Source organism: Plodia interpunctella, chromosome 7 (assembly GCF_027563975.2).
Source record: "Plodia interpunctella isolate USDA-ARS_2022_Savannah chromosome 7, ilPloInte3.2, whole genome shotgun sequence".
Taxonomy (NCBI): domain Eukaryota; kingdom Metazoa; phylum Arthropoda; class Insecta; order Lepidoptera; family Pyralidae; genus Plodia; species Plodia interpunctella.
Window position 1 is genome coordinate 10,869,766 of NC_071300.1, and position 21,718 is coordinate 10,891,483.

At 36.1% G+C, this 21,718-nt stretch overlaps 1 protein-coding gene and 1 long non-coding RNA gene across 4 annotated transcripts in view; one reads left to right on the plus strand and one right to left on the minus strand.

Annotated features, from left to right (window-relative positions):
- The window catches only part of LOC128671190 (uncharacterized), a 476,937-nt gene that overhangs the window by 277,720 nt on the left and 177,499 nt on the right, over positions 1-21,718 (minus strand). The gene's annotated exons all lie outside the window — the stretch shown is intronic.
- Positions 16,069-21,718, plus strand: part of LOC135309745 (uncharacterized) — a 97,575-nt gene continuing 91,925 nt past the window's right edge. Inside the window, exon 1 of the long non-coding RNA XR_010369929.1 lies at positions 16,069-16,207. This is a non-coding gene — a long non-coding RNA (uncharacterized LOC135309745). The remainder of the gene's footprint in view (positions 16,208-21,718) is intronic.

Sequence of the window (21,718 nt, forward strand, 5' to 3'; positions counted from 1 at the left end):
ACTTTAAAAACGAGTTCAAAATCAAACTCAGTAAAAATATAATATTCAATAGTACTGGCCACTAACACGTTTCACAAGTATTGCAGGTTGGCTTCTTAGAAAACTTTTTTGCTCAAAATTACTTTTGAACAATCAGCCATTACTTTTACATGTTCCAAATTGAAAAACAGAATAGAAAACGCAATAAAAACAAATGACGACAATAAAAGTTTCCCGTTCAGCCGGTGTTTAGGAATTGGCACGCTCTATCTCAATAAATTAAGGTGTTACCTTTGATAAGTTTTATTTAGAAGTCGCATTCCTTCACGGTCGATGCGCTTGATTGAGACGTTGGCGGATTTTTTAAAGATAATTTTAAACGATGTGATGGCACCTGGGTGTGGAATTTTAATATGAATAAAATTTTCATATTAAATAAAAATTTAGAAAATAAAAATGTTTGAGTTAACTCTTTTAAAAATAGAAAATTTGCTACATTAAAATCACGAAAAGTTATTGAGGATTGATAAATATTAAAATTAATTATTGACGCAAAATTTACCATGCCTAAGCCGCCTTCTTAATGTGAGCTAATTGAATGAGCCTGTCATTGGCCTTTGACTGAGGCTACTTACTGATCTAAATTAATGTGTGTGTCTACTATTATACCTCGAAAAAGAGACCAAAACATGATCTATATATTCAAATTCAATCGGCCGTGTACCTGTCTCAAAAATAATAACTCCCAACACTTCACGGCTGCGATCAGATGTGTTAGTCATTTATATCTCGAGATTAAAATAAATTAAAAATTCGCCGCGTCCGGTCCAAGTAGGCATAACAAATGGTGTTAGCATCTCAATGACTAACATTTAATTTTGTTTCATTTACTTTTCAACACTATGGTGAAGGAATACATTTCATTAAGCACTATTTTTCTTATATGTATGGCACTGGTAAATTTAGATCGTTCTTTTGTATTTCGGCGAATCTATTGACAATTTCATCTGAGCAACTGGTTACATGCTATAAACCGTCGGAGTACGCTAACCAATTTGAGGAAAACGTTTATGAAATGGAGAAAATAATGACAATCCACTATAGTATGCATAAATGTTACAATAACTTTTAATACTCAAACTACCTCACCGGAATAAAATATTCTTCAGTTTTTAGCTCATTTCCAGGATTGCCCTTTACAATCAGCGCGGGAGAAGCCGCTGGTTAATTCTATATTTTTCTTTCCCTCCAAAGTAAGATTGATTTTCGAATGTATAAAATCAGGACAAATTTATTTGACCACTACAAAAAATTGTTTCATTAATGTATTCCATTAATTCCCCATGTCACCTCATTTGTAAACACCATAACATATGTCCGAAGCTTGTCACCAATGTCACCAAACCCGCCAAAATAACTTGCAAAACCCACCAATACCTAGCCGGAAATATCTAATAAATTTTAGAATGTCCCTTTAATTGATAGGAAAAAAATGTTAGTACATTTGCCAAGATATCATTCGTTCAATCAGTGTCGACGAGTGATGTTTTAAGGCCGGTGAATGTCTATAAAAATTTAAGAAAAACTGTTGTTTAGTTCATGGAATGTGGTTTACATTTATCTACTGTTATTGTCAAAATGTCCGCTTACAAGCACGTCGACAAGCAATTTTTTACATTAAATAAGTAAATAAATATAAATATATTAGGACAAATCACACAGATTGAGCTAGCCCCAAAGTAAGTTCGAGACTGTTATGGGATACTAACTCAACGATACCATATTTTATAACAAATAAAGATAAACATCCAAGACCCGGATCAATCATTTTCCATCATGACCCGACCGGGGATCGAACCCAGGACCTCTCGGTTCAGTGACAAGAACTTTACCACTGCGCCACCGAGGTCGTCAAATTATTATTATCATTGTAGACACATTTCAGATGCATTATCTCCTATTTATATCATATTGTGTAATTATAATTTCATAGTACATAATTTCATAGTATCAGAATATGATTTTTTTTTTGTTTACGTAGTTATGTGTCATCATCTATATGATAATTTATCCACTATCGAGAGATGATTTGATAAATTTTGTGCTTATAAATTAAAAAGGTAATTATTTACTTACAAGGTGATCCTGGTCACAAATATGTAAACACTAAGGTACAGAAATGAAGATTTTTTTATTGTAATTTGAATTTGATAAATTAATTAAATAAAAAAAAATAGAAAGCAATGTGACAGAGAGTCAGTCTTTTTTTCAGTCAAGTACTCATGAATTTCTAGATAGTACATAGAGTCAGCAGCTCTAGTTAGCGTATACTATTCGCATTTTATATCATAGTATATATACTCTTACTCCTTCGATGACGATGATCATAAAATACTTGTTTTATAGAAAATCAACATGATTGATTTATACTTTTTGTTACTACGCGCGTACACTTCCCTCGTACATGAGTAATCTACACGCATATTATATGTAATAGCAAGGAAACTGAAGCCCAAATCACGTGTCTGTCTGTCCACCTCAATCGATCTCATTAAGCAGCTAATCTCCGCACAAAGCTGCCTTCATCACGTCCGCCGGACGTGCATCCTGACACGACCTCGGCTTGTGTTACCAGCTCTTGTTTTAGGTAACTTTGACGTCACTATTTGTATGCCTTGGTTAAATTTCAATCTGGATTTAACTTGTAAGTTTACGAGGACGTAAAGTCACAGCTATGTTCGAAATTATACTATTTATTTTATACGCGGATCTCGGACTACGCGGCGTTACAGCCCCGAAATCCGGGAACACGCGAAGATTGGAGAGACTGGCGTAAATTACAATATAGACATAATTTATCCTTTTGTTCATAGCAAACTTAGTCTATTTTAGATAAAAAATATATCATAAGACAAAACGAGATAAAATATATTTTAATTTGATTTAAAAGAGGCTTTTACTTTGAAGAAAATCTTATTCATAAGTTAGAAGTTAGCAAACAAGTGATATTGTCAGTACTTATTCAAAAAATATTTATCGTCGTGTTTACGGAAGAAATTTTCCTCTATAAAAAAAATTTATCCATTAAAAAAGTCAATAAAAATATATTTATCTAAAAAGTAGGTAGCTGAATACATATCTCAGGTCATCGACATTACATCAATGCGTCAATACAGTACTAATTACCATCTAATCACATACTAGCACAGTAAGAGAATCTGTGCCATATAGTGTCTACTTATAAACGTAAACTATTGTAAATAATACTATACTAGCTGCTCCCCGGGGCTTCGATGCCGTGGGAATTTCGGGCTCTATGTGTTATTGCAAGTTATATTCTACCCGTGTACCAAATTTCATTTTTTATCAGAACGCCAAGTATTACTTTATTACAATCCTAATAAAAAACTTACAGACATGTACAACAAATATCATGTACAAATGAGTCTGTCTATACTTTATTTTCACTGGTCAGGCAAACAAACCCGACATCGCTACCAAAACAAAACAATGAATTTCACAAACACAACAAACTTAGTGATTCTACTTGACGCTAGATGGCGCTACGAGTACCTCATATTCCACCGTTGTTCTACATTTTCATGAAATGAAATATAATATTATTTTAAAAATACCAGGGTAGTGTTTTCTTTCTATTTTACATTCTTTTAAGTAAGTACCTTCAATATTTATGTAAATGTGGATGTGGCGTGCCCACATATATTATCTATCTATAAGTACATATAAATTCTTTATTTATATATATACCGGCAATATCTAAGATATATATTATAAATTATATATTTTTTAGCTATATTCTTGTAGTTAATGTTTGTAGTTGTTTTAATGTTATGTTAATCATAATAGTTGTGAATTAATAAACAATAGTCCTATTTTTGAATAATTGGATTTGCTTTTCACAATCTGATAGACAAACTAAATCGACAGTACATTCAGTTTAAAAGTTTACTTTTCTGTTTCTCTTAGATAACTTTTAACAAAATTCGATTGCAGGCAGTTTTAAAACCTCAATTCTATATACCTAATACTCAACTAAAATTATATATAGTACCTAGGTATATGATGAAATTACTTCCCAGAATGGTCTGCATTCGATCACTAATTACGATATTCCCCGAATACCACATGTGGAACAAAAACAACGGTCGATTTTTACTCACTTTTTGTGGGAACCTACCTATACGACCTAACTTCTATCAAAATTCTACCTTATCGCTTAACAATAGAGTTCTATTCACCTTAGACGATACTTTCAAGACGGTTACCTGGGAAGGTGTAGCCGACCATATGTGGCCATTGGATTCTGTTACTGTCAAAATAATGGCAGCTTGTTCCTTACTTGTAAAAACTGATATTCCACCTTATAATAACTGAAATAAAATTGAATTTGCAACGTACTTATTAAAGCAATATTTCATTACTACGATAATAAATCTAGATTCATTTTATACTTTATTAAAATGTATTTAAAGACGATTTTAGTTTGAAGTGAAGATGAAAAAAGGTGTAATATTTCAACACATGTTTTTCCGTGCAGGTATAGAGGTTTTTGTCGGCTTCGGCTACCTTTGACGGTGAGGAAGGTCCCGAATATTGTAAAAAATGGTTAAATAAACTGTGGCTTGATATGATGGCAGCATTCGGTGGACATGAGTGTGCCCAAAATGGCGGTCTATAATTATTGATGTTGTAATTTAAAGATTTTATATTGTAACTAGTGATCTAGCCGCATGTGATAGCATATGTTTGACTTCGAGTCACTTGTGTATATATATTTTAAATGTCATCAAAATCACCCCAAAGTAAGTGGAGAAAGCCTATCAGACAAGTTTGGACATAGTTTAGAAGATAGCCAAGTTTTATCAAATTTAGTCTAGTAGTTTTTGAGATTTGTCTTCGTCATTTATTGTTTTATTTAAGTATACATATAAATGACTGTCCTTCTGTCCTCATTGACGTGTTAAGTTTTGGCGTGGAATTAGTTGGACAGCTGCAGAGTGATATAGGTTATTTTATCCGCGCGGGTGGAGCTGCGGGCAATAGCTAGTAACAAATAAACCTCCCCAATTATTTAGTAAAGATAAGTATTTAAAATCCAGTATCAACCTCTTTAAAACTATGAATGAATGATTTACACCGCACGTCGTAAACAAAAGGCGATAAGATGACCCGCACGACCCAGCTTCCCTGAACCGCTATCTTCTCCCTGTATCGGCCTTATCTCCTTACCTACGTGCGTATCGCACAGGAACTGTCAGATATTTTAGGTAACGTGTTTAATTATTTTAAGAGCCATCATAATTAGGTCTTAAATATCATAGTATTTGAAGTGTCGACCCCTTCATAATGCCTACAGAGTTATTTTGTGTTTTAATGCGTGTCCATGATGCTCAGAAGGAGGTATTAAATTAAATATGATTTCACAGTTGGAGAATTTTAGCAGACTCTCCCTCTCGTCTGAACGTTTTCCTGGTTTCTACCTCAACCATTGAGGGTCGGCCGGAGCCAGGCATACTGGCAAACAGACACCAGGGTCATATTCCTAAGGTTTTACGAGTACTATTTGAATATGGACTCCTAAAACGTGAAAATATACTTATATCTAATTGGGAACATCAATGCTTTAAAAGCTGGTGTTTTAGCCACCAGGAAATGGCGCGGCCGCAGTGGTTGAAACGCTCTGAGAAACACCTCTCAGAGCGTTTCGACGACTGCGGCCGCGTTATCATTACAATTTTTCAAATTCTAACAAAGAAGATTTAGTTTTACTGTCTGACTTTAAAATAATGAATATCTGTACTGTGGTAATGCCAACTTTTTGGAATTTATCGGACCGTAATGACAGCTCGGCCGCATCGGTCTAAACGCTATGAACATATATTTCTATGATATAATTACGGGACAATAAAACCTCGTATCGAATCAGAAAAGGATGTAACGATTAGACCATAACCGTGTAAAACAAAAAAGTATGTACTTATCTCCATAACAAACATATTTTAATACCTTATCGGGGTGTTTATAGGTACGATACGGTAGGTTCAGTAACCATCGGATATTTTTTGTAGTCGATAACTGCCAGATAACAGGACTAAGCGGTGTTTATCGCTCAACAACAAATAAAGTTAGAATATAACTAGAGCTCGTACATATTTTACCAACTATACCTAGTAATAATTCCTAGAGAAAATAAAAACTAAATTAAAAACTTAAGAAGCCCCTGACTCATCATCTCATCTGCAAGAAAATAGCTGACGGTTTCCAAACGACTGTACGCGAATTTCCCGAACATAGCTAAATAAGACTCGATTTAATTCTCTTTCAAATAGTAAAAACTAGATAAAAAATCGGTTCAGCCATTTAACTGCTAATTCTTGTCCATAATAGTTAACATAACTCGCGTACAATCTGAAAAGTTTGTTTCGGTAATACTTCTCTTCATTAAATATTTTTGGCATAAAGTTGGTCGTTTGACCTCCGATAGCGAGATGATAAAGCACCTTTATGGCTCCGAGATACATTTTAACGAGGAATTTTTTTTTTTTGTAGGCAAGTTCTGTGTATGTATATGTAATACATTGATATAGAGTAACTTCTGGTTAGAAGTCACATACCTATAATATTCTTTGTAGGTCTTCTCCTACGGTAAATAAAACGTTGCCTACCTATGTTAATTTTATTTTGTCTGTGCCACACATCAAAATCGGTTTAGTAGTTTTTGAGTTTAGTCATTACAAACAAAGAAGAAGAATAAAAATATTTTCTCTTCATTATTATTTTAGTAGGGATAGAGTAGTTATCTTAGGGCAGTAGTTATTTACCCACTTCTTCACATATATTGATAAAATTAAATCGTTACAACTTTTAATGAAAAATTTACATACTTGGCAGCTAAACGTGTACATAATACAAATTGATATAAGTAACCCAACACATATCACACCTACCCATTATCTGCCCTGATTGCACTGACGTTAGTAACCTGACCCTACCTATCACATACACCCACACAGACATACACACACGTATCGCACACGTGTAGCGATGACGTCACGCGACAACCTGTCGCCCGCGCCTGTAATTAAACCCGTCCGAGGGTGATAAGGCTGGACAATGTCGATAAAAATTATCGACATTGTCCGATCATTGTGTATTGATATTATTATTATAGTGTTATTGCAATTGTTCCATTATTTGTTGAAAAAATGATACCAAAAAAGGATTATTTTAGATTTCTTTTGAAATAGATATATTTATACCAAACAAACATATTCTGTCTCACTTATGTCCTGAAGCCCAGGGTTCTATTATAAGTTAAAGGCCTTTAAATTTTTTACTTAAACAATAAAATATCTAATATGTTTATTAAAAAAAGACGTAGAATTCATGATACTATGAACTTCGCTCTATGATTATAAAAACTTCACAGACATTCATGTTTTTATAAGTATTTAAATTTCACTTTATTGTAATTTTAACATAATCATATTTTTGCATTTAGCACGTTAGTGGGCACGATCAAATCATCGTTAAAAACGTTTAAATTGTAAATTAAAGTATAAATATAATTTGCAAATATATATATTTATACCATTATTTGATAATATCGATAAGCCTGTCCCATCCCTAGCGACCCCCAGGCACCTCGTTTTATTAAGGCGCGTTTTTTGTGCGGATACACGTGCGGCCCAGCCGATGTCTTGTCGAACAATATCTGCTGTGTTCTAGGTATATAGTTACCTACGTGTGAGGTACCTTTGTTCTTAATGTGTACAAGTAATACCTCTCCTTTGTTGTAGCCGGTTGACACAGCTGAGAACAAAGTTTGCCATTGCCGGGCTTGCACAAGACGGCGTGTTCAGCTCAGTCGAGGTTTCGTCGAGTATTTGATAGACCTTCGTTATTTGGTGGATGGAGTTTGCCATTTCTTGTTTTAATAATTTGCCTTGCTGTCTCTCTCTCATCTCTGCAAGTTCCCGGTTGAGTTTAGGTTAGTGAAGCCCCGAAGCCAGGGGTAAAAAAGCATAAAAAAATCCTAAAAATTTTGAAGATTCGGCTGTGATTTTACAACCGGCCGTCTGTTTTTCGTCAACCCTCCTTGGGAATACTATTGTTTGCATATCAGCTGCCTAGGCTGTGCGCCTTAGTCACCTCGTACGACATCCACGGGATAACCACACGCCAAAAAAAAGCCTTGCTCTGTAATCCATATGTTGACACATAAAAATATATTTGTGTGTCCTTCTTTCATGACAAAACGGTGCAGCGTGAAGATAGTGTGAGCGCTTGACTGACGAAGGTCACTTTTGCAGTAACCGAAGCTGCGGGTAACAGTATAAGGAAATCCTTAAAACTGCTAAAACATAAAATCCCTGTGACTAGAGTTACGATCATTGGCCGCAAGGTAGCGCCACTGCAAACTGAACGTCAAATACCGACCGTAAAACCCAAGTTTTCCAATCGCCCAAGGATTGGAAACTATTTCTCTGCAGACTTGAGATATATGGTGACAATGTTGGAGGGAATATTGAAAGGCTGCAGTTTTGCAAGCATATTTTATAATGCAGTTGATTTGAGTTTAACAGTAAATAGTTATCTAAACTATTTACTGTTAAACATCAGTCAACATTTTGAGGTACTTACAATGAACCGCACATGACGAATTTCAATGTTATATTCGTTTAAGATCCTCATATATCTTGTTTGGTTCGTATTACATATCAATACAATTTTTTTATTTACTTTTTTAATGTTAAAAATAATTATATAAAACTAATAAAAACATATTATTAAAAAGAATCTATTTTCTTGTCAGCATTCGATCACTAACATGTTTTGTATACTTCTTGATTATATTCTCTATGTGCACTGTTATAATCCTAGAAATATATATATAAAACAGAATAATGGTAAGCCATGGTAAGATAACATTCACGACACTCATTAAATGACTTTCTATCGGCAATTCTTCCTAATAGTACCAAAATGCTAGTAGTTTGTAGCTTTCAGAAAAACTATTAAATTAATTTCAATTTTGACGTGTAAAATTAGCTGTGAATTCTTATATCTTAATGCTTTCGGCCATTCTTCTCAGAGGTGATATGCTAAAAGACTATGCTAAACGCCGCGCCATACAGCCAAACGTGTCATTAAGTTTCACAACTCGTGACTTACCCCGTAAGGAATATAGACGCAATAATTAAATACAATAAACCATTCATAAACATAAAGTTATTTAAATTGACAATACGGTCACATATTTTATTTGCTTTTTATTTATGGACGTAATGCAGTTCAGTGCACTTTTCTCATAGTATTTTCCCGTAGGTGAGCGGGGAGCTCCGCTAGTCCAGGAGCTAGTATTATGAAAATTTGTAAATCATCTGGTTGGTATCATGGTCACTGGCTGGCTGCATCGCCAAAATAAATTAACGTAAAAAAATGCAATTGTACCAAATAAAGTCCACAAAATATCCACAATTTTGCATATAGAGATGATTTTTAAGCAACTGTTGAATTTCTACATCAAAGTTGGTAAAGGAAGAAAACAACATGTCATTGTCAATAGGTTTTTAAAATTCACTGGATAACATTATAACATAAGCAAATTATTTTAACCTGATTTTAACGCAGCCACATTGAAAATTTTACTACTCACGTAAATTACAGTAATTCCAAAAACTTTTACTTTTACGTAAATATATTTTGTAAAACCAACAAAATATTTTTGCACAATACCTTACTTAGAAAACTCGATGCTCCTGGCCTACATCGTCCCGCGAGCGCAACGCAATCTACGCGAGCAAAACCGGAAAATTAGACATTGCTCACCGTCCCCCCCTGCCGCGCCTCCTCACCCCCCGCTTCCGTCCTGACATGTTTTAATAAGCTGCCCGTTGCAAGCTGCATGGGTGCACCAAATCGTGTAATTACCTACAACTAAAGACAGTGAATAAATACGAGAATACCAGATGGAAAAACTTTTTAAACGACGCGCGACGTAAAGAAAGATATTCATTAGGTATTACATATTGATATAGATACGAGTGCCGAAGATCGTGCGAAGTGGAGAAGAAAAATTTGGAACGTGGACGCTAGGCTCCGATGCTTAACAACTGAGGAAGGAACCGGGAAAGTGCTTAGATACAAGAGATAAGAGATATTAAGCCATCTGACCTATAAGTAAGTATCTATTATAGGTACTTAGGTTTCTTGTCGATCTTAATATATATTTCATAGTCAAATGTAGGTGCTCGGTCACGGGCTATTACCGCGGGGGACACGTCGTTTGGTCGGTCACGCCGACTTTACCGTCAAAGGACGAATTTGCTAGTGATGTCTTATACAAGTATAATATAAGAAACAATTTATATACGTCAAGACGTATATAAATTGTTTCTTATATGATTAAGAAACAATTTATTTCTTTTTAAAATCTAAAAAATTTTTTTTGATTATTTAATTTAAAAACTAATACGCATATGTTTTTTTTTTACTTTCGAAAATCTCTAAAAACTATCAAAATCCCTAGCAAGAACTGCTAAATAGGATCTTCCTGCTATCTGTTTATTTCCAGCCTGGTAGTAAGAAAAATATTTCAAATGCAATATTTTACGGGCTTGCAATGATTCTGAACCGATAGTTATCATCGAGAAAAGAGTTAAATGGGGTGTGTCCATAATGCTTTGTGTGGATGTGACTGTGGAGCGGTTTAATCCATGGCTCATATGTTGTCTTGCTCTGTCTCTACTCCTGGTGTGCTCCATAGAATACCTGAATGAGGCCAATGACAAGACAAACTGGACTTCATTAAACATAATTTGTCTGCTATTTGTACTTGAAAACAAAACGAAGAAGATCATCCAAAATCATGCCATAATAATTTATGAATTTTTGATTCGGTTTAACAGACACATACAGAGCGAAAATTCATAAAAATTGTTCCATATTTTCGTACCCTAAAAACTATACCTACCTAAATTGAAATTACCTTAATCATCCATATCACTGTCAGGCCCTATAAATGATCTCAACACATCAAAAAAATCAAATTTTATTATTTAGAAATTATGAATCAAATTGTATAAATTCGCTATAATATCCCTGCAAGAAGATGTCCACATCACTATCAGTCCACAAATCAGGTCACACTAGGTCCCCGGGCTCGTTCCGCCCGATGCACCTACTTCCATCACGAGTGGTGCACCTAAGTGCCCCTAAACATTTCTCTTTGATCCCGACATTATTACTCATTAGCACTCAAATGTTAATAGTTCTGCTAAACATTGAAGAGAGTCGTTCTCCATGTCATTTGCGCGGCAGTTCGTAAACTGCTTAGTATTTATTAGTTATCAATATTTAGTGAGATTTCAACAAAGGTACTGCGGTCTGTTTACGAGAAATAGTTGACATTTGAACGGATGGTGCATTCAAAATGTAGGAAATAAAAGAAAGTAGGTTTATTAAAATGAAAACCACTAACAAGTAAATCGTACCTATTATATACTACGCGTTACTGCTTACCGATAGCTTGCATATGACTTCCACTACATACTCTTCTAATCTGACATAATGAATTCGAAATTAACGAACGCTTTTATTACGATTTTTATCACAATTTCATACTGTTCTGTCTTTAACACGTCACAGCTAAACCGCTTTCGGTAAAATTTGCTATGCATATAGATAAAGACTTGAGTTCTATGTAGGCTGCTGTTTCATCAAATTTCTATTCACAAATTCAGAAACGGGGGTGAAAGTTTGAATGACAAACGCACCCGATACATATTGCCACTGGCGGAGCCGCGGAAACAGTAAATAATAAGATAAAGAGACGAAAAACAAGGACATATTTAGAAAACCCTAAAGAAAATCTTCATCTAGTACGCAAAAACACAAAGCAAATTCCCAGGTCGTAAGATATTCAGCTGAATCCAATGCTGGAGGTGGAAAAACAGAACAATAATGTGCTATAGGTGTCGTTGGGAGGCGCCAACGAGGCGGCTAACTGCAGTTTACATGAGGCGAGCCCCTGAACTGAAAAGAAGTAGTATGTTTAGTGATAACTAGCGATACAGCCCAGCTTCATGTGAGAAATGTATAAACCTCCGGAAATTAAGGGAAAAAAAATCCGCTGCGTGGTTTAAAAGAAGAAAGTTTACAAACAGAAGCGGAGGGCGACTTTGTTTTAAACCATGAAATGGTTCGTGAGACGAGCCATGGTGATATAAAGTTTGTATTTTAAAGAGAAATCACTGTGCTGAACATGCCTGGAAATGTTCTATTTGATGAAAATGATCTAGAAAATGCGCCGAATTGAAGTTATTAAGTGTATTTCGACTTAGTATTTCGAAAGTATTTAAATAAGATATATGGAATTGAACTAACTAGATTCCATTACATTTTCAATTATTTTCTCTCAAATCTTTAACATCACCTACTCTATTCTAATAATAATTTTACACAAAGGAAAATTTAATTAAACAAAGACTACACTACTAACTATACGACTTAAACTGTCAATCAGAGTGCAGGTTTCATCGCGACGTTTTCCTTCACCGGAAGCAAGTGGTGGTCTATGAAAACTACTATAACTACTGTACATGGGTCAGATTGGTATACAAACGTATATGGTACGAGTAGGACTCGAACCTGGGACTTTTCGATCAAAGGCAGGCGGACTTAACCACTTGACCACCACAGCTTCAAATAATAGGGATTTAACTTGCCCAATGTGAAACCCGTAGGAACTATTTGCATGAAACAATTTATTGGAAGTACTATTTATGTACTAGAGTAAGTGTTTGTACCTAAGTGTTTTCTTTCGTGTCTGAGAAGATTGGTATTGATAGGTAGGTACAGTTTTCACGACACAGCTATGTAGAATTATTTATTAAATTATTATTTTAATTAACTGATTGCTACCGAACTAACCGAAGTGGTAGATGATTATACATTTTTTTAATCCATTACAATACATTACAAATATGCTTTATTGCCACAAGAGAGTCATATAAAAAAAGGATTACATGTATAAGGCTGACTATAACGTCCGCTGCTAGGATATGATCTCTCGCGACTCTTTCTAAGTAATTCTATTCGATTCTAAAAGCAATCTTCACTTCTCTTCTCTCAATATTACAAAATAATTAAAAAATTTTATTCAATAAAATGTTAAGTGAAAATTACAAATAAAGATACTTTGATGTCTATTACGGTGAGATTTCTTTTGCATTTGATATGAAATGAATGACCGACTTGATATTTGTAAAAAACCAGTTTAGATAATAAAAAAAAGGAAATGGATAATCGACTAATTCGCGTCGAATTCAACTACAACAGTTTTGACATCATAAATAGGTGAATGTCATGTTAAATACACGAAATTACATACAAAGCAAGTACATATTAAAAGTCATACACTAACGTTAATAAGTAACAGGTATTAATAATTTAATAAATGTTGTTTAGTATATAGTAATTATGCAACGTGAAAGTTTAAAACTAGTTACATTAAAAATCAATAAACATGAAGTCAATTTACAGATTTCAAAATTAATAAACTAGGACACTTAAAAAAAATTAAAAACCAAAAGCTAAGCCGTAGCAGACCTGTGCGAGCAAACCGTATGTTCCCGTAACTTTCCGTGTCCGGATCCCGTATTCAGTCGCCAAAAAATCTGTTGGCGAAGTTGAAATGAATTCAGCCGCGGCCGCCGCGCAAATTGTTACTTTTTCGCACCCGTTTCTATGAAAAAAAACGTCATATGACGGGTGGTAAATAAAGGATTTCTCACATTGACAACTCTGCTCGCTTTTATGTAGAGTTGTTTAGGCTGGAATTAATGCTATGTTAAACTATGCAATGTATAATAATTCGTTGAAATGCGAAACTATGTTTTATTACGTGAGATTTCGTGTGTAATGCATGTTGTCCGTGTTACAGAAATATTGTAATTCAATATTAGCACATAGGGGCCTGTCAAATCTCTATTAGACGATCGGTATTCTAGCCATTAAGACAAAACCTTCTTCAAAATTAGAAGCAATCTCAAGTTGCAAATTTTATATGTATACCAAATTTTGTCTATATTTTTTCTTTATTAAACACTTACTGAACATTTTTGAAAGAAATAAATTAAATTGCTTATGTGCGTCAACGTGCCAAAAACGCTGGCATCAATCCCTCATTGTGTAGTGAGGCAAAAAATTGCAAGCTCTTTTGTCACCTGATGAAGATCAGGTGTGAAGATTTATTTCAAGAAACCTCTCTCACTGGGTCACAAATGCTCAAACGTCACAAGGACCTTAATCATAAGAAGTGGCTCCGATGCTCTATGGCTGCGGAAACAACTGGTAAAATGCCCAGATGAAAGAGAATACATTTTCTCGTGCAAGCTAAAATAGGTTAAACCACATAGGTAACCAAACGTATCGCAGCCGAAGTTATAACGAGCGGGGTATCTACTGAAGTCGAAGTTGCGGGGTGGTTATGTAAAGGGGAGGGGGGCCCACCTAGATGTTGGAAAAAACCTGATCCCCGCGTATTTTTACAGGCTCTAAATGCAAGCCTAGTTGCTTTGTGTAAATCATAATTTAATTTGCCTAAAGATGTAGACCTCCCTGTTAGGTACTCTTGCACCTAACAGGGAGGTACCTACCTACAACTAGATGTTGTTAAAAAGAAAAACCTCCGATGAATTTCGTAAGATTATATATTTTTTATACTGCCAAACAGATAAACAAACCTGTGGCTCACAATGGTGGTCATCCAAATTTCAATGGATTTTTTACGCTGACCGGGAATATGAACAATGAGAATGGAGATGAGAAAGAACCAAGTTCAGGTTCACCTAAAGCTTCAGCTTTATCCAGATGGTGATTATATAAAACCTACATCTAGATAATCCAAAAACATGTTATAAACCTTTACTGTATCATTTTATAACAAACCTGTTGAGTCGCATCTAGTTTTCATCGAAGAAAGTCGGCGCCATTTTTCTCCCCGCCGCCTACCGACCTGACCCCCTCCCCCTGTAATCAGAGCTCGCTTATATTGTGCTTATATACAGCCTTAGGTGTTGGAGATGCCTGGTAATATTTATGGACGGAGTTCTACGGGGGATGATCAGGAGCAAAAAAGTACGATAATTACTATGTAAGTTAGTTTAGATTAAAGTCAAGATATCTAGGGATGAGTAGTTGGTTGGTTGGATGGGTTTTCCCCAGAAGACACAAAAAGCCAGAAAAAAATAGAGCAGACTCTAGGTGTCATGTCAACAAAATCAAAATTTTGTTTTCCCATATAAGTATATTGGGCTTATCTTCATGGTTAGATGTTATTAAGAATTAAAAAGCACGTATACTTTATCTTTGACTTTTTCGAAGTCATGAAGTTGAAATATGTGATTTAACCCAATTACTTTAATGAGAGTACTTTAATTTTCAAACAAATCAAGTGGATTGATTCAAGTACGTCATAAAGATCTTTATAATCTAGTGAATAATGCATTTAAAATATAAACAGGCACAGATAAACATACACTTAACGACCATACTCAATACAAAAGTACAGGCACAAACACCAATAAATAATGCGCGCCACAGAAGTCATCATAAAACAAACGTTGGCAGCATTCACTAAATAAAATAACTCGTTGCTTCAAAATACGTGGCCGGATGTACCGTACATTAATCTAGTAAATAAACATAACGCTCCGTATGACCTATATACTGCGACCTACTTTCCGACCAATACCTGACGCGCTTCGCACCTGTTACCTAACTAGTACAGGTATCAGGTATTCAACAGCCAATAGTCAAGCAGAATCTTGTGACGTGTCTGCGCCAGGTGCGCACAGGTAATACGTCTCACCGCCTACACTCCTACCACGCCCCTTTTTATCGAGCTGCGCAGGTAAGCTGCGCGCTGATTGGTCGCCGCAAGGTAACGACAGGTATACCTGTGAATACAGGTGTTGTGTTCCAAATTTGTATTTGAAGGCAGTCGGTGCGTGGTTGTGAAGGTGTTTACACGTTTTTTTGCGTACAGGTGTGTTGTGGAGGTGGTGAAAAGTGCGCATGTGTTGGTGCGATTGATGTTTCCTTGAGGTGTGCTAAATTTAGGTTGGAGGTGGGCGCGGCGCGTCCTTGAGAGGTCACGGCTGGGCTGTATTTTATGACCTAGGATTTGCCTCCTTACTTATTGGTAAGTATCGATATCATATTAATTTATTAGAAAAATTGTGTTCAGTATAAAAATTACATAATAAAATACAGGGTTTTAAAATCATGACTGCCCAGATTTTTAGATTAGGATTTTGTTCAACGTAGGGATGATCTGAAAACTAATTGTATAGGTTTATTACTGGTATTGTAATTCATAAATAGATATTGAAATACAGACTGGCTGCTAGCTCATTGTCTATGAGAATTCCCCTTTTTAAAACATTGTTCCTTGATTGAGTCGCATTTACGCAATATGTATTTTTTCTTGGTTCTCAGAACAGCTTGGTAGATATATTGAAATACTTATATTGCCACGAATCACCCAGCAAACATTCGTCGAAAAACAAATTACACTCTGATTCACAAAGGAAGCCATATCAATTACCAACCACACTGAAGCCAGACTACAGATAATTCTAGGCACCTAATTAAAGCACTAAAACCTCCAAGTCCTAGGTAATGAGCCGCTCAAAGGGCGGGCGGGGACCGGGGGTGGTCCCAGACGCGGAGGGGGGCGAGGTAAAAGCCACTCTAATTATGAAAGAAGATTGAGTGGTAATATAATACTTGTGTTGGTACATAGCAGTTTAAAAGGTTAGTTTTCTCAAATTTGTTTCTATGAAATAACCTTTATTTAACTGATAAAAATTAATGCCTATTTACTAAGGAATATTGAGAACTATGATGTTTTAAAAATTACCACTAGAATGGTTAGTTCAGATATTAAAATCTTAGTAAAGACGTAGCGCGTGAAAAACACGGAATTTTACTTAGAAATAAAATCGGGTTATCGAGATACTCTTCTTGCTAACTATATTAGTACAGTGCAATGTAAACATTTATAGCAAAATCAATTACTCAATTTCCTTAAGTGGCATTTTCCACTGAAAACAAGTACCATTTTACCGACCACAGATCCAATCCAAGATGAGATATAAAAAATAAATTATTCCTACAATGTAACAAATGACAGAGTTGCCGCTATAAAAATGCGGTAAGTTAATACCGCACCTCGAGAACTTTCTAGAATCTTTCTTCCGCCATCTTTTACTAGGGCCGCCATGTTGTAAAGGCTGTTCTGGAGCAGGTACTTTATTGTAAGTTTATTTGATGTTGCTTTTACATTTGGAAAATTTTGCAGATGTAGGCTTTTCGAGGATTACAGTTGATTCTAAACATTTCATACCTTGAGATTTTCAGATGCATTTAGAAGTATTATTTACGTCATCAGGTATTGTTTGTGAATCAATCACTCCGAATCACTCAAGCCAATATTTAATATTCAGTTGTGAATTTAAAAAGTATCATCAATTTTCTATTCATCGTCATATTAACGCATACTCAATAGACATTACAAGAATAAGAAGTTCAAACTCCGCACTTTTTCTACAAGAAAACCTATACAGCTCTATACAATAGCTTAGGTATTAATGCGAAATGATTTAACCTGCTTTGTATGCAAAGAATCTCTCGCTCGGACCGTTACTCGTACAACAACGTATTTGTTGGCTCTGCGTGTTTTATTGTTATTCAAGTATACAAAACCAGTACTTAACAGTGTAATTACAATCAAAGTGAAGTAGAATTGCTGGACTATTTATGGTTGAAAACTGTATTCAATGGGACTTTTCATAGTGCTGTAGTGACAAAAAACATTTTGCAAGAAATTGCGAACCTGACCTACCTCACATAAAGAATCTGCAGCTGGACTCGCATCGATATCGCTGCTGACGGACCTTGCCGAGCGCTACCGGAAAGTACCGAACACTACGCCGCGCGGCCCCCGCTTACCCCTGCCGCGTCCTGCGCCTGCGGCGCATCGGAGGATACTGCGCTTGCGCGCGCCGCCCGCTTTCCGCTCTCGCTCCATCATATCGTGTCTGCCGGTGTTAGCTCGCTTGCATTGTTTCGTCATAGATCGCCCGCACTACCTACCTACGCCGCCGGCCGCCGCGCTCTTGACTGTGCGCTCATCATCGTATGTCTACACGCGAACACGGATAGCTTGCTGCTTGCGCGTTTTGAATTATTACTTAATTATTGTCTTGATACTTATATTTTGTGTGGATAAATAGCATAAAATGAGCTGCAAAGCTTGCAACACGCCAGTCTCTAGAGACGAATTAATAAGATGTAAGCCATGTAATGGCTTATTTCATTATAAATGCCTAAATATGTCGCAGTCATACTACCGGGAAAATAAAGCAAAGCTTGTGCAGAGCTGGTACTGTCCATCGTGTGCTAACGTCACTCGTCGTAAGGCTCCGGATACTCCTGTGCGAAGTAGTTTCGTGCACGGCTTGAATGACTCAACGATGTCGTGTGATGAACCACTGGAGGCATCAAAGTCAGGTGCCGTTTTTGGTCCCACTTCTTCAGAGGTCAATAGCTCCGTGGTTCCTCAAAGTGGTGGAATGTCATATGAAAAATTCCTTGAATTGTTTGATGCCAGACTTGACACCAAATTGAATAGTTTCAAAGCTTCAATCAGCCAAATAATTAAAAGTGAAATTGCATCTAGTATTGATAATCTAAAAGCTGATTTCTCTCGTACCACTGACTTCTTGGAGGCCGAACAAAAGGATCTCAGAGCCGAACTAAGCACAGCAAATGATAATATATCCCGCATGGAGTCCGATAAACTCAAACTTCAATCGGATATTAATACTTTGGAGCGTCGATTAGCTGTAATGGAAAAGTCATCTAGAAGCTGCAATCTAGAAGTGCAAGCAGTCCCAGACAAAAAAAACGAGAATATAGCAGCCATCTGCAAGAAAATCTTTGACGTGATTGGTGTTCCCATTCAGGATTCTGAAATTTGTGCTGCCCGCAGAGTTGCTAAGCTGGATCCTAAGTCTGACAGACCCCGTAATATTATTATTACTCTGCCATCGGAGCGCCACCGTGATTCTATTCTATCTGCGTATAAGAGATTTAATAAGGACAGAAAATCTGAGCCCCTTAACTCTTCACTTATAGGAATACAAGGAGAAAGGAGTAACATCTACTTGGCTGAACATCTGTCATCAGAGGCTAAAGAATTATATGCAGCTGCAAGAAAATTCAAAAGGGACAACCAATATCAATTTGTCTGGGTTAAATATGGTCGCGTTTATTTGCGCAAGAGTGAAGAGTGTCCTGCAATTTATGTAAAAAATTTAGATTTTTTAAACAAGTTAAAAAAGTAACAACATTCTTTTGGTTACGATAACTGCATTCATTATGTCTAACCTAGTCTTTAATATGGATCAAAGTCTAACAATATTTTATCAAAATGTTAATAGAATTAGAACAAAAACAACGGAAGTTTACTTAAATATATTGGCATGTAATTATGATGTTGTCTGTTTCACTGAAAGTAATCTGAATGATAGTGTATTTGATGGAGAAATATTTGATGGCAGGTATAACGTTTTTAGGAGAGACCGTGAGACTAGTTTGTCAAAGAAATCTGACGGAGGCGGTGTCATCGTAGCTATAAAAAAAGATATTGATGTCGTTAGGCATTTTGATTGGGATAGTGGTGCCGAGGATCTTTGGATCACATTGTTTCCGTCTCATGCTTGCAGAATTCAGTTATGCGTTTGCTATTTACCCCCTGATATTAATTCTGACTTACTAACTGACTTCTATAATAATACACAATCAGTAGTGTTGAATTTCGATCCAGATGATATTCCTTTGCTGGTGGGAGACTTCAACATCCCGAGTCTGCAATGGTCGCAGTCGGGCTCTATACTTGTTCCCGGATGTTTTTCGGATCTTAAATCGAGGCTCCTCCTTGAAACCATATCATTATGTAACCTTTCTCAATTTAGTAATAAATATAATGTAAATAATCGTCTTTTGGACCTAGTACTTTCGTCTTACAACAAAATAAAGGTTCTGGATGCGGAATCGGTTGTAAAGATAGAAGGTCACCATCCGCCTCTACTTGTTGAAATACCTATTACGCAGCCTGTTAAAGCCCTAAAACACAATTCTCAAATTCGCCGTAATTTTAATAAATGTTGCTATGAGGAAATAAAACGAGAGCTCAAAATCATTGACTGGGTAAATTTATTTGACGAGGGTGATATTAACAAATCGGTAGACTCTTTCTATTTAGTCGTAAATGACCTTATTGATAAATACACACCTCTGCAAAGAAATAATCGCTCTAGATTTCCTGTGTGGTTCTCCTCGGCTCTTATAAAGTGTTTACAGGAAAAAAACAAACACCATAGGCGGTACAAAAAATACCACAATCCCAGAGACTACGATACATTTTCATATTTAAGAAGACGAGCTAAGCGGTTAATGGAGGGATGCTATGCTAATTTTGTATCCTCTACGGAAGAGTCTCTGGGATCTAACGTTAAACAGTTCTGGACATATGTCAATAGTAAGAGAGGTAGCTCCTCTATACCCTCTACCATGACGCTAGACGGAGTATCCTGTTCGGATGGATTGGGCATTTGCGAACTCTTCTCCCAGTACTTCGGCTCTGTGTTCGAGGGTGCAAGTTCCCAATCCTCCGGCTTAGACGAAGAGGTTTCTCAGCATTGCAATACGTTGTCTGAAATCGCTATAGACAGGGATGTAGTTCTTCGCAAACTTAGGCAACTTGATGTTAACAAGGGAGCTGGTCCCGATGGTATCCCGGCCAAATTCTTAAAACAATGTGCTGAAGAGTTGAGTCTGCCACTTTCTTTATTGTTTAACATCTCATTGCGGCTTGGCGTGTTTCCCTCATATTGGAAAAATGCGCATGTGATTCCAGTTCATAAATCTGGGGACGTTTCTGATTGCAAGAATTACAGGCAGATTAGTATCCTATCCCAACCGGCTAAAATATTTGAATCCGTTGTGTATGATCATATTTACCATCAAGTAAGACCTTTGCTTTCAGATAAGCAGCATGGATTTATTAAACACAAATCTACTATCAGTAATTTGTTAGAATATAAACAATATCTTTGTGAAGTTTTTGATAGGGGGGGGCAAGTGGATAGTATATATACGGATTATAGCAAGGCTTTTGACAAGGTTGACCATAGTTTGCTATGCCAAAAAATTGCAAAGTTTGGTATCCATGGCTCAGTGCTAAGATGGGTTAAATCTTATCTTGCCAACAGGAGCCAACTCGTGGCTCTCAGAGGTTATGTCTCAAGTCCCATTGATATTACTTCAGGTGTCCCTCAAGGCTCCCACTTGGGCCCACTGTTCTTCCTAATCTTCATCAACGATCTGGTTGATAGGCTCTCTTGTAATTGCTTATTGTATGCGGATGATCTTAAAGTTTTCCGTAACGTTAACAACATCCAAGATTGTGAGCTGCTTCAACGGGATCTTGATGAAATTGTAAGTTGGTGCAGAGTCAACAAAATGTTCTTGAACATCGAAAAATGTTGTGTAATCTCTTTCACCAACAAACACAATAAAATTGATTTCTGCTACCAACTGGAGGGACAAACGCTTTGCCGCAAGAATATGGTTAAGGACCTCGGAG